This window comes from Glycine max, chromosome 19 (assembly GCF_000004515.6).
Source record: "Glycine max cultivar Williams 82 chromosome 19, Glycine_max_v4.0, whole genome shotgun sequence".
NCBI classification, from domain to species: Eukaryota; Viridiplantae; Streptophyta; class Magnoliopsida; order Fabales; family Fabaceae; genus Glycine; species Glycine max.
This window is the reverse complement of record NC_038255.2, coordinates 20568854-20582253: the sequence shown is the minus strand read 5'-3', so window position 1 is coordinate 20582253 and position 13400 is coordinate 20568854.

Sequence of the window (13400 nt, the reverse complement as noted above, 5' to 3'; positions counted from 1 at the left end):
AAATCAAGAGATCGTTTCAAGGTCCAACGCCTTAAACGATTCTCCCCTTTCAAAAAAATCAAGAGGTTGTTTCAAGGTCCAACACCTTAACGATTCTCCGCCTTTCAAACTTGAGAAAATCGTTTCAAGGTCCAACGCCTTAACGACTCTTTCTCCTCTTTTCAAAAATCAAAAGATCATTTCAAAGGTCCAACGCCTTAAATGACTTTTGTCCATAATTAAAATCAATCTTTCAAAAAAGATTAAAAGAAACAATTTAACCAATGTTTTGTTCTTAAAGAACTATGTAGGTCTGATTTCCTCATCGCAATTGAGGAATATGTAGGAGCGAGGGAAACACCCTTGTCGACCCCAAAAAAGTAAAAAACATAAAAAGCCAAAAATAAGGTAAAAAAATATAAAAAGGGAAAATAAAGATAAAAGAGAAAATAAATAAAATTAAAGTCATGATTCGCACAATCGATTAGAGGTTGCCGTCCCTTGTGACGGGCGCGTGGGGTGATAATACCTTCCCCGTGTGTAAATGACTCCCGAACCCTCATTTTCATAATACACAGACCCTCGACCTTTTCCATTTTGGTTTTTCCGACGTTTTCCTAAAATAAAGATTGGTGGCGACTCCGCGTGTTTTCCTTTCTTGGAAGGCGCACCCATGAGCCTCATGTCGCCCCCGCCGGAGGGCAGGTTGCGACAGTTGGTGACTCCACTGGGGAGTGTTAGAGAGTTAAGCCTTTCAATCAGTATGCAACTTTTTATCATGACTTCTCCATTATTTATTTTCCCTTTCCCCTTTTATCTTTTGTCTTGTCCATATTTGTACATAAACTTTGTTGTGTTGTTGTGTTGTTGTGTTTGGTGTGTGTTTTTCTTTCGATTACATTCATAGTTAGAGATACTTTTTCTACACACACATGGCACCTACACCTCGCGCACACATTAAGATAGTAGGCCCTACACCCTAGTCAATGTGAGCCATAAGGAGGGGAGGTCGATCTGTGATCAAGCTGAGTCTCTGACTCGCTTGATGACAGTGAAGCCTCATCTAGAGTTTTCTTCTTTTAGTGATGCATTGTCACCGATAGTCCCTATCGCCACAATGTATTACCTAAGAGGATGATATCTCTAGAAGCCAGTAAGTTTACTTGAAACCACCCCTTGGAGTTGTCACTAGAATGAGACTTTTGGATCCTTTCCATTAGATTCCCGAATTAGGGGCACATAACAAACTTACTCTGGCATATTCCTTGATTACGTCAAGCATCTCTTCATGGCATTGCAATGGACATATCATTCCCGCATTTGTCGTTCATCATATTTGTGCATTGCATTTGCATAAATCACTGCATCACTGTTAGTCGATGAACACAACTAACTTTTGTGTATAAAACCTGTGTAAATTGTATCAAACTCCTCCAATTTATGGTTATTTTGTATTTTTGTAATTACTTTTTGTTAAAGATAGGTAATAAATACTTAGTACTCCCATTTTGTGTGTTTAATAATCATTTACTCTCAATTTCAGGTTAATTAGGCAAGTTTGTGAAGTGCTGATTTTCATCCGCTCGTTGAGCCATCTGCTGAGCGCAACACTCCTTTGGCTGAGCGTGAGGAAGAATCTGGACGAAGGATGAGTTGTGCATGTTCGCTGAGCGAGGGCTAATCATGCTAAGTGCACCGCTTGAGTCCATCCGCTGAGCGTAAAGATGAGCGTTAAGCCAAAATTCACTAATGCGTGTTAAGCGAGCCAGAATTGCGCTAAGCGCACAAGCACCTACAAGGCCACCTATTTAAGCCTGAAATCAGAAATGGAGAGGGATTTTGGACATTTTCTCGAAGAGCTTCTGCATGTGAGAGATTTTAGAGAGAGAAGGGTCTGAATCCAGAGAGTTTTGAGAGATTTTGCTGTGCGAAGACCTGCAGAGAACAGAGCTTGAAGAGGAAGTCGTCCTGAGAGCTTGAGCTGAGTTTGTGAGTGATTGTGAGATTTTTGAGCTGGAGGAGGCATCCTCACCACTTGTATTTCTTCAATCTTTCATTTTCTCTTCCCTTTGTTGTAAAGGAAACTTCCCAGTTATGGAGAGTTAAATCCTCTGTTGGTTCTTCCTTGTAAGTACTTGATGTAAATACTTGTATATCTATTTAATGATGTTTTATGTGTTCTTTGTGTTATCAGTATGTCATTCTAGTGTGCCTTTGCCTTGATCATGCAACTGCATGTGTATTTAAGGTCACTCAACATTGGGAAATGGTTTGATCCTAAGAACCTGATAGGACGAGGCTAGCTTATCATATTTTCACGAGACATCGGGGTACGATAACCTAGTTGTTTGTATGTTTGTCTTAATGCGGTTCTAGTCGAGTTTAGTCCAATAAGAGGAATCTGAGGATGATGCTTGATCAGGATTAGGCTAAACTGTCATGAGAAATCGGGATTTAGCATTTCAAGAGACACCATAGAACACATGAGCATTGTTAAGTAGAGAATATCCTTTTAACATCAGGCACCTAATAGGAAGACCAACGTGTTGTCTACTTGTCTTTACACATCATTACTCACATGATTTTCCTTTTAATGGTTAGTTTACATACATGTGCATAGTTGACACATCTCTTTTTATACTAGACACCTATTCACTGAATATAGCTTTACCAAGTAACAGAAGTTCCTCGAGAGTTCGATACTTGGTTCTTACAATTTTATACTACTTGCACGATCCGATGCACTTGTCGGGTTCGAAGAATCACCAAACATATGCATTTAGCATGCTCTTTCGTTCTGACAACTGCATACATTCTATTGTCATTGTTTGCACGTCTTGTTCACTCATGCATGACCCTTGCATTTTCCCCTGCAAAAAAAGGGGGGGAACAAAACAAAAAAAAAATAAATAACAAAACAAAATAGAACAAAAAGAAAGTCACACCACATTCTTGGTTACATGTGTTGGGTACCATGATAATGGCTATAAACCAACCATGTTGGGATTATACACCCATTTCTCTAGAAAAAAATTTGAAAATCATGTGAACGTGGTACCTAATGCTTGGTTAACTAGGAAAATGATGGTTCCTAGGGCATCTTATATCAATCTCATAATTGCATTTGCCATGCATAGCTTAAGTATGCCCTAGGCATTCATCTCTATGAGATATGGTCGAAGTATTGGCGATTAAAATTATTATTCCTTGGATTATAGGGTTGAACCAAGTACATATTTTTAAGGAAAGGTTCATCAAGTCAAGGTCAAGTATGGAAGTAACCAGCTTACGAAAGTTGGGCCAAAAGATGGAGCGAGTCACATCGTTTCTTTGTCTACTGCCAACACATAATTGTGCCAGTTTACAAAAAAAATTTGAGGACTATTGACATCCATGTTTTATTTCCATAAGATGTCATGGACCATGTTGTTTTAATGAAAATCGAAATTGATTCAACTCTATGTCCCTCGAAATTTGCAATACTTCAACAATGCATTATTCGCATACATCCATTCTTTTCATTGGTTGCATTGCTCATTGCATTATTTCCTTGAAATTAGAACTCTAATCAATGTTATCAAAAGTAAAGAACGCGCTTTAAGGCACCCTTACCGAACGCGTGCTAGAGCCAGAGTAATGAGTGAAATAGAGGAGGTACAAAAGCGGATGAAGGCCGACATAAAGACCTTGAAAGAGAAAATGGCCACAATGATGGAGGCCATGATGAGCATGAAGAGGATGATGGAGGTCAATGCGGCTGCAGTTGCCGCTACCAGCGCCGCTGCTGAGGTGGACCCAACTCCCCCATCTAGCCTCAACCAAATAAATCATCCAACCTCAAATATGGTAGGCAAAGAATTGGGAAGTACGGGCGGCCCCCATTTTATGCAAGTTCAGAACCAGCATGCCTTCCCGTCATATGGCTTGCCTCCCAACTATGCACCACCCAATGTGGCGCACGCTCCCGATGAGAATGTCAATAACTCCACTCCCATACTCATTGAGAGCTAACAACCTCAATCTGGTCATGCACATGTCTCTCAACCTATGAGGGAGGCACAAGAAATACCCCACCATAATCTAGCCAACTTCGAGCCTTGCCTCGGATACGCCACTGAGGGGCAAGCAGTTGGTGTTGTACCCCTACCAAACACTTTGGAGGGCCCTCAGTTTTGCCCACAACCACAACCCTTGCATTTTGCTGCAGGGAAAGTCCCTCCTGCTATGGCGAAAAAAGGGAAATTGGATCATATAGAGGAGAGGCTCAGGGCCGTTGAAGGAGGCGGAGATTATATCTTTGCTGACATGGAAGATTTGTGCCTAGTACCTGACGTGGTCATTCCTCTAAAGTTCAAGGTAACGGACATCGATAAATACAAGGGGAAAACTTGCCCCAAGAATCACCTGAAGGTGTACTACAGGAAAATGGGAGCATATGAAAAGGATGAAAAATTATTGATGCATTTCTTCCAAGAAAGTCTTACTGGGGCAGCCGTCACCTGGTACACTAATTTGGAACCTTCCCAAGTCCATTCTTGGAAGGACCTAATGGTTGCCTTCATTAGGCAGTATCAGTACAATTCTGATATGGCTCCAAATAGAATGCAGCTATAGAACATGTGCAAAAAGGAGCACGAATCTTTCAAAGGATATGCCCAAAGGTGGAGGGACCTGGTAGCCCAAGTGGCGCCCCCAATGATGGAAAGGGAGATGATAACAATGATAGTAGGCACCTTACCAGTGTTATACTATGAGAAGGTAGTGGGTTACACACCTTCAAGCTTTGCGGATTTAGTTTTTGCCAGTGAGAGGATTGAAGTGGGTCTGAAAAGAGGAAAATTTGATTATCCTGCTTTGATGAATGAGAAAACTGGGGAAAATGGAGAGAATGAGAAGGAAGGAGGAACCCATGCTATAATTGCCAATCCTACATGGCCAAATCCCTCACCGGCTCAACAATATCATTACTCAGCCAATATTAGCCCTTTTCATTACCCACCACCCAATCATCCACAAAGGTCATCCCTAAATCAGCCACAAAGCTTGCCTGCCGCACATCCGTTGCCAAACACCACTCTTAACACAAACCAAAACACCAACCAGGGAAGGAATTTTCCAGCGAAAAAACCTGTAGAATTCACCCCAATTTCGGTGTCCTATGCTAACTTGCTCCCATATCTTCTCAATAACTCAATGGTAGCCATAACCCCAGCCAAGGTTCCTTAACCTCCATTTTTCTGAGGATACGACTCAAACGCAACATGTGCTTACCATGGAGGAGTTCCGGGGCATTCCATTGAGCATTGTAGGACCCTGAAACATAAGGTGCAAGGTCTAATTGATGTAGGCTGGATGAAGTTTGAAGAGAATCGCTTGTGAATTCTTACGTTGGCAAGCGACACTATACATGGGACAATTTTGAAGGTTGTTGTTAGATGTCTCCAATGGCTCATTAGGATTTTCAAGTTTATGCCATTATTGTAAACCACAGTTACAATGCTAATAATATGGATAGATTTGACATCATTGTCTCTCATCCTCTCACAATTACATCTTTGTTTATTTAACTTCCATTGGAATGTGAGTGTAAGCCGATGGTTTGTTTGCTCAAGTGACCTGCACTCCTGAGTTTGACTTCCAAGTCTGTTCAGTAAGAAATCGCTCGTTCTACACATTCAGTGAGGGTGTCGTAAATCATGAGTAAAAAAATTCAAAACAAAATAATGTTTGATTGACTGTGTTTCAAATTAAGAAGTACAAACATTCATGTGACCTCATTTTATCATTCCTAAAAGTTGTCTTTTTAAGAGAAAAGTGAGTTATCAAGAATAGGAGTCATTTGACTTAATTTGTCAATTGAAAATTCTATAAATGTTTCTTATCCTTGAAAATTTATTTTCGAGAATCTGCGCAGCTTTTTTCTTTTTTCCTTGCTACAAGGTCATGACGAAAGACAACAATAGATACCTCAGAACCTTACACTAGGGCAATGAGAGGCACTGTGCATGAGCCTCAAGCGAACCTAGGGGTAGATCAAAATTTCTCACTTGGTAGGTTGAAAACCCGAAAGGGCGGCCTAAGCAAAAATTAGGGTTGAAAAAAGAAAATAATAATAATAATAATAACAATCAGGGGCGTGTTAATAAGCTTTTGTCCCAAAATCCAAACTACAAAAAGGATCTAGTCACGACTTGAAATGACACATGGCCATGTTTCAATATCCCAAACACTAGTCTATCCTTTGCTACCCCCTCCGAGCCAAAGCATGTTGTTTTCTAAAAACAACAACAAAGAAAAATAGCAAAAGCAAAATAGAAACCCTGAGTGGGAACCACAGCTAAACCAGTTGGAAGAGCAATGCAAACTACACATGCATGAAGTTGGGCAACAATGAAAAAAGAAAATAAATCTGCCAAAGGCGAGTGAAAAAAAAGAAAAAAAGAGAGACAAAAGATCTCCAAATTCTGCAAGAAAGGCACAAAAGTGCATTGAAAGATTAATGTACAAGACAAAAGGAGTAGAGCCCAACCCAAAAAGTACGAACACGCTCTCAAGGTTCCTACTCAATATAACCCTCAAACACTCTTTGAGCCTCTAATCCTTTCTTTCATAGCCCTCATACCCCTGACCACATTACAAGCCCAATAAAGCCCATGTAGATCAAAGAATGACTAATTTGCTTTTAAGTTGGGATTCTAGAATGAAACCCGTACACGCTTGTGATTGTTAAAAATATATATATATCAAAGAAAAAGAAAGAAAAACCCCAGAGGTTCGCACTTACACATTTGAGAAGAAAACGCATTTGACCAAGAGCTCATGGAAAATTCCCAAAGCATCTGATGTTAGTCTCTCATGCAAACTCTTTGGGATTTCCTTCATATCCAAGGGTAGCTTCGTTATAAATTATTTCAAGATCAGCCCTTGCTATCAAGTTTTATCAGGATCAATAGACCCATGGCATCATTGTATGGCCTTAAATCAAGAAAGTTTCACTTGGTCATATACCAAAGTGTAACAATCCATTTCCATCCTTCAAAGGTGCATGTGATTGGTCCCAAAGCCTTATATTTTCTTGCTGTGCAGAATAATCAATGTTTTAAAAGAAAAGGGGAAACCCCTGGGATCAATATTTCAATTGATTGATTAAATGTCAAACGGCTCCATTGTCATCACTCCAAAATTGTCAAGTGACTAAATCAAACAGAACATACACTCTGAGGGAGCTTCCGAAGATATTTGCAAAAAGATAGGATGAGGTTACATAAGTTATCACATCTTTTGAAAAAGGGACATCAATCTATGTTTTCCATGAAAAAAAGGAAAAAATCAAATCAAAATCACAAAAATAGGAAAGAATGTCATGAACATTGTACAACTTTCCATTGCATTGCATTGTTGCATACAAAGCCTGCATTTACTGCATTTCAAGACAAAAGTTGCATGCATCTGCATCCCCAAAAATCATGTTTATATTAAGTGCATAGATTTCCTAAATCTAAATGTCTAATCTTTTGAGTTTGGGATGAAAGGCTCTCTCAAAGAGTCAATCTCTTACTTTCTCATAAAGTTGAGCCCTTTGGTACTAGTACCTATTGGCACCTTTAGAGGGCTCAAAGTCCTCGCCATCAGAGGACTCAAAGTTCTTACATTTAGAGGACTCAAAGTTCTCGCCTTCAGAGGACTCAAAGTCCTTGCCATCAGAGGACTCAAAGTTCTCGCCTTCAGAGGGCTCAAAGTCCTCGCCATCAAAGGACTCAAAGTTCTCGCCTTCAGAGGATTCAAAGTTCTCGCCTTTAGAGGACTCAAAGTTCTCACCTTTAGAGGGCTCAAAGTCCTCACCTTTAGAGGGCTCAAAGTCCTCGCCATCAAAGGACTCAAGGTCCTCACCTTTAGAGGGCTCAAAGTCCTCGCCATCAAAGGACTCAAGGTCCTCACCTTTAGAAGGCTCAAAGTCCTCGCCTTCACCTTTGTAAGGGCTCAAAGTCCTTGCCTTCAGAGGACTCAAAGTCCTCATTTTTGTTTCGAGGACTCAAAGTCCTCACCTTCACCTTTATAGGGCTCAAAGTCCTCACCTTCATAGGACTCAAAGTCCTCACGTTATTCTTTCATAGGACTCAAAGTCCTCACCTTTATCTTTCATAGGACTCAAAATCCTTGCTTTTATCTTTCACAGGACTCAAAGTACTCGAATAGGACTCAAATTCCTCTGTCATTTACTTTTCAAAGACTATCGTAGTCTTTTGCCTTTCAAAGACAAGCGAGTCCGTTGGCACACGGAGAGAAGACATGGTCATCCACACCCTTTTTGCTATCCAGAGACAATCGAGTCTGATGGCACACAGAGATGAATTATGTCATCCGCACCCTTTTTGCTATCCAGAGACAATTGAGTCTGATGGCACGTGGAGATGAATTACGGTCATCCGCACCCTTTTTGCTATCTAGAGACAATCAAGTCCGATGGGATGCAAAAACAAAACATGGTCATCCGCCACCCCCGTCAACCAAAGGCAAGCCAGCCCGTTGACCCGCAGAGACAAATATGGTCATCTGCTCCTTTTGTCGAAGACTCAATGTCTATCGACCGAGACTACTTTAGTCTCCCCCCATCAACCAGAGGCAAGGGAGCCCATTGACCCGTAGAGACAAATATGGTCATCTGCTCCTTTTGTCGAAGACTCAATGTCTATCGACCGAGACTACTTTAGTCTCCCCTTCGTCAACCAGAGGCAAGCGAGCTTGTTGACACACAAAGACAAATATGGTCATCTGCTCTATTGGTCGAGGACTCAATGTCTATCGACCAAGACTACTTTAGTCTCCTTTTACCATCCAGAGACAAATTTGATGGCATGCGAAGAAAAAATATGGTCATCCGCCACGCTCGTCAACCAGAGGCATGCGAGCTCGTTGATACACAGAGACAACGTTACAGATCCAGCAGCGAGTCCTGTGAAGGTACTAATATCGAGGACCTTGACGTTGATTTTGAGCGAATGGAAAACCAAGTTGAGGATGAAGAAGATGAAGATTCGGGGTTTTCCCCGGAGCTAGAAAGGATGGTCACACAAGAAGACTGAGAAATGAAACCGCACCAAGAAGAGATGGAAATCGTGAATTTAGGTGTTGGCGAGGAAAAGAAAGAGGTAAAGGTTGGCACGGGCATGACCGCACCGGTTCAAGATAAGTTGGTGGTTTTGCTACAAAACTACCAATACATCTTCGCTTGGTCGTACCAAGATATGCCCGGCTTGTACCCCAATATTGTACAACATCGGTTATCGCTGAATCCCGGTTGCTCCCCGGTAAAGCAAAAGCTAAGAAGGATGGAGCCTGAAATGTCCTTAAAGATCAAGGAGGAGGTGAAAAAGCAGTTTGACACTGGCTTTTTGGTCATGGCTTGATACCCCGAATGGATAGCCAACATCGTGCCAATCCCTAAGAAGGAAGGGAAGCTACAGATATGCGTGGACTATCGGGACCTAAACCGAGCCAGTCCAAATGATAACTTTCCTTTACCGCACATCGATGTCCTTGTGGAAAGATTCCTTGGTCAACCACTTGCATATTCAATAAGGAATTTTGATTGACCTTTATTGTACAAGCTATCTCTTTTAAGAGAGATCTCTTCTTCTCTTCTTCTTATTTCTGAAAAGGGATTAAGAGACCGTGGGTCTCTTGTTGTAGAGGATTCCTGAACACAAGGGAAGGGTTGTCCCTGTGTGCATTGTTAATCCTAAAAGAGAGAGTGCAAGTTTAATTGGGGAATAGTCTTTGTATCTTAATTTAACCCCCTTTTTCTGAGGCCATTTGCCCAACATCCTATTCTTGATAACTCACTTCTCTTTAAAAAGACAAACTTTTCGGAATGAGGTCACATGAACGTCTTGAAAACACAGCCAATCAAATGCTTTTTTTTTTCTTTTTGAACCCTTTTTTTTTAATTTTTATTTTTATTTTGAAATTTATTTGTTTTGAACTTTACTTGTTGTTTTACGGCAGCCCCACCAACGTGCAAGACGAGTAATCTCTGATTGAATGGACACAGGTCGCTTGAGCAAATAGACCAATGGCTTGCACCCAATTCCGGTGAAAGTTGAAAATCCTGATGAGTCATTAGAGACATCTAACAACAGCTTTCAAAATTGCCCCATGTGTGGCATCTCTTGTCAATGTCGGGATTTACACGCGATTCTCCTCAAATTTCAGCCAGCCCGCATCAATTAGACCTTGCACCTTACGCTTCAGGCCCCTACAATGCTCAATGGAATGCCCCGGGGCTTCTCCATGACAAGCACACGTTGCGTTCGAGTCGTATTCTCAGAGAAATGGAGGTTGATGAACCTTGGCTAGGGTTATGGCTACCATTGAATTATCAAGTAGATATGGGAGCAAGTCAGCATAGGACACTGGAATTGGGGTGAATTCTACAAGCTTTCTCGCTGCAAAATTCATTTCTTGGTTGGTGTTTTTGGATTGTGCTAAAGGTGATGTTCGTCATTGGAAGTGCGGTAGACAGACTTTGTGGTTGTTTTAGGGATGGCCTTTGTGGATAATTGCGCGGTGGGTAAGGAGAAGGTTGGTTATTGGCTGAGTAATGACATTGTTGGGTTGGTGGGAAACTTGGCTATAAAGGAATGGCAGTCACAGCATGGGCTTGTCCCTCATTCTCACCCTCTTCATTTGCCCTAGTTTTTTTGGCATTTATCAAAGTATGATGATCAGATTTGCCTCTTTTTAGACTCACTTTGATCCTTTCGTCGGTGAAGACCATATCATCAAAGCTTGAAGGTGTGTAGTCCACCATCTTTTCATAGTAGAATACTGGTAATGTGTCTACTATCATTATCATTTTTTCTCCGTCATTGAGGTGCCACTTGAGCTGCCAGGTCTCTCCACCTTTGGGCGTATTCTTTGAAAGATCTGTGCCCCTTTTTGCACATGTTATGTTGTTGCATCCTATCCGGAACCATATCAAAATTGTACTGATACTGCCTAATGAAGGCAACCATTAGGTCCTTCCAAGAGTGGACTCGAGAAGGTTCGAGGTTAGTGTACCAGGTAACAGCTACCCCAGTAAGATTTTCTTGGAAGGAATGTATCAGCAGTTCCTCATCTTTTACGCATGCCCCCATCTTCCGATAATACATCCTTAGATGGTTCTTGGGGCAAGTAGTCCCCTTATACTTGTCAAAGTCCAGCACCTTGAACTTGGGAGGGGTGATGATATTGGGTTCTAGGAACAACTCTTTTAGGTTAGCAAAGGCATAATCTTCACCTCCTTCAATGTCCCTGAGCCTTTCCTCTAAATGATCCAACTTTCCCATTTCTGCCATAGCATGAGGGTTTTCACTTGTTGTGGAATGCAAGAGGTGTAGTCGTGGGTGATACTGAGGGCCCTCCAAAGGGTTTTGTAGGGGTATACCACCAACTGCTTGCCCTTCAGTGGCATATCCGAGCCAAGGCTCGAAGTCGGCTAGATTGTGATGGGGAATTTCATGTGTCTCCCCCATGGTTTAAGAGACATGTGCATGATCAGTTTGGGGTTGCTGGCTCTCAATGGGTATAGGAGTGGAGTTATTGACATTCTTATTGAGAGTGTACGCCACATTGGGTGGCGTATAGTTGAGAGGCCAGCCATATGGTGGGAAGGCGTGCTCGTTTTGAATTTGCACATCATGGGGTCCGCCCGTACTTCCCAAATCTTTGCCTACCATATCTGAGGTTGGATGATTCATTTGGTTGATGCCGGATGGGGACATCAGGTTCACCTTAGCAACAACGCTGGTAGCGGCAATTGCAACCGCATTGGCTTCCATTATCTTCTTCACACTCATCATGGCCTCCATCATTGTGGCCATTTTCTCTTTAATGGCCTCCATGTCGGCCTTCATCTTCTCTTGTATCTCCTCTACCCATTACTCTAGCTCTAGCACAAGTTCGGTGAGGGCACCGTAAAGAATGTTTTTTTTTTCTTTTTTATAACAATGATTAAGTTCTTTTTTTTCAAGGAAAGAATGCAATGAGCAATGCAACCAATGAACAACATGGATGTATGCGAATGATGCACAGTTGAAGTATTGCGAATTTGTACACTGGATATGGGGTTGAATCAATTTAGATTTTCAACATGGTCCATGACATCTTCGTCAAGGTGAAACTGGAAGTAACAGGGACATGAGCAGCCCTAAATGTGTTTGGCAGTAGACGAAGCAGCGATGTAACACGATCTTTTGCCCCAATTTTTTCAAGATGGTTACTTCCATACTTCAACTTGACTCGATGAACCTTTTCGTAAAAGCACGAGCTTGGTTCAACCCCATAACCCAGGGAATGGCAATTTTGATCGCCAATACTTCGTCAACAATTCATAGGGATGAAAGACTCGGGAATATGCATGCTATGCATGGAAAATGTAATTATGAGATCGAGATGCCCGAAGAAACATCCTTTCTTAATTAACCACGCATTAGGTACCATGCTCAATCATTTTGTTTTGTTGTTTGTGTGTTTTTTTAATTTTAGAAATGGGTTTATAATCCCAACATGGTTGGCTCATGGTACCTAAGAATGCATCATGAATTTTCATGCTTCCCTTTTTTTGTTTTTTTTTTGTAGAGGAAAATACAAGGATCATGTATGAGCAAACATGTAGAACAAAAACTATGTTGAACGCATATGCATGATGATGCAATGACTCATGCAAAATAGGAATGTGATAACGGACAAATGCAGGAACGATATGTTCATTATGATGCTGAAGAGATGTTTATGCGGTGCATGATATGAATGCATTTACGGACACGAGAGCCCGGAAAATTATCTCTCCTTATTACGCATTTGGGGGGCGCAGTGCCCCATGTGTGCAGTTAAGAAGACGATATGGATCTTCCGGCTTCCCATGAAAAAAGACGAGACCCACATACAACGCATGTGTGACGGTATGATGCAGATGCGCATGCATGAAACGGAAAGAAAACAACACAAAGGGGTAACTCACACAAACGAGACTGCAGAGATCCAACTTTAATACTACGTTCTAGGCATGATGGCGCCTCAACGTAGTATTAAAAAGGTTACGTATTACTCTAAAGAAACCAAACATCACTAGCAAAACTATAAACTAGTGCTATTTACCAAAAAATGCATGAGAACGAATGGCACGGAGCGTGTTTGCTCTTTGCCCCTATTTGGGAACCTATAGGACAATATCTAGGGGTCTCTAATAACTACTCCCCAACAATTCATAACTCACACGGCTGTTTTCTAGAGGTATCATCACTCAAGATAATAATATTGTGGCGGTATGGAATACCAGCAACAACACATTATAAAGAGAGAAAGCTCTAGACGAGGTTTCACTATTATCAAGCAAGTCGGAGACCTAGCATGATAATAGATTCACCTCCACTCCTTAA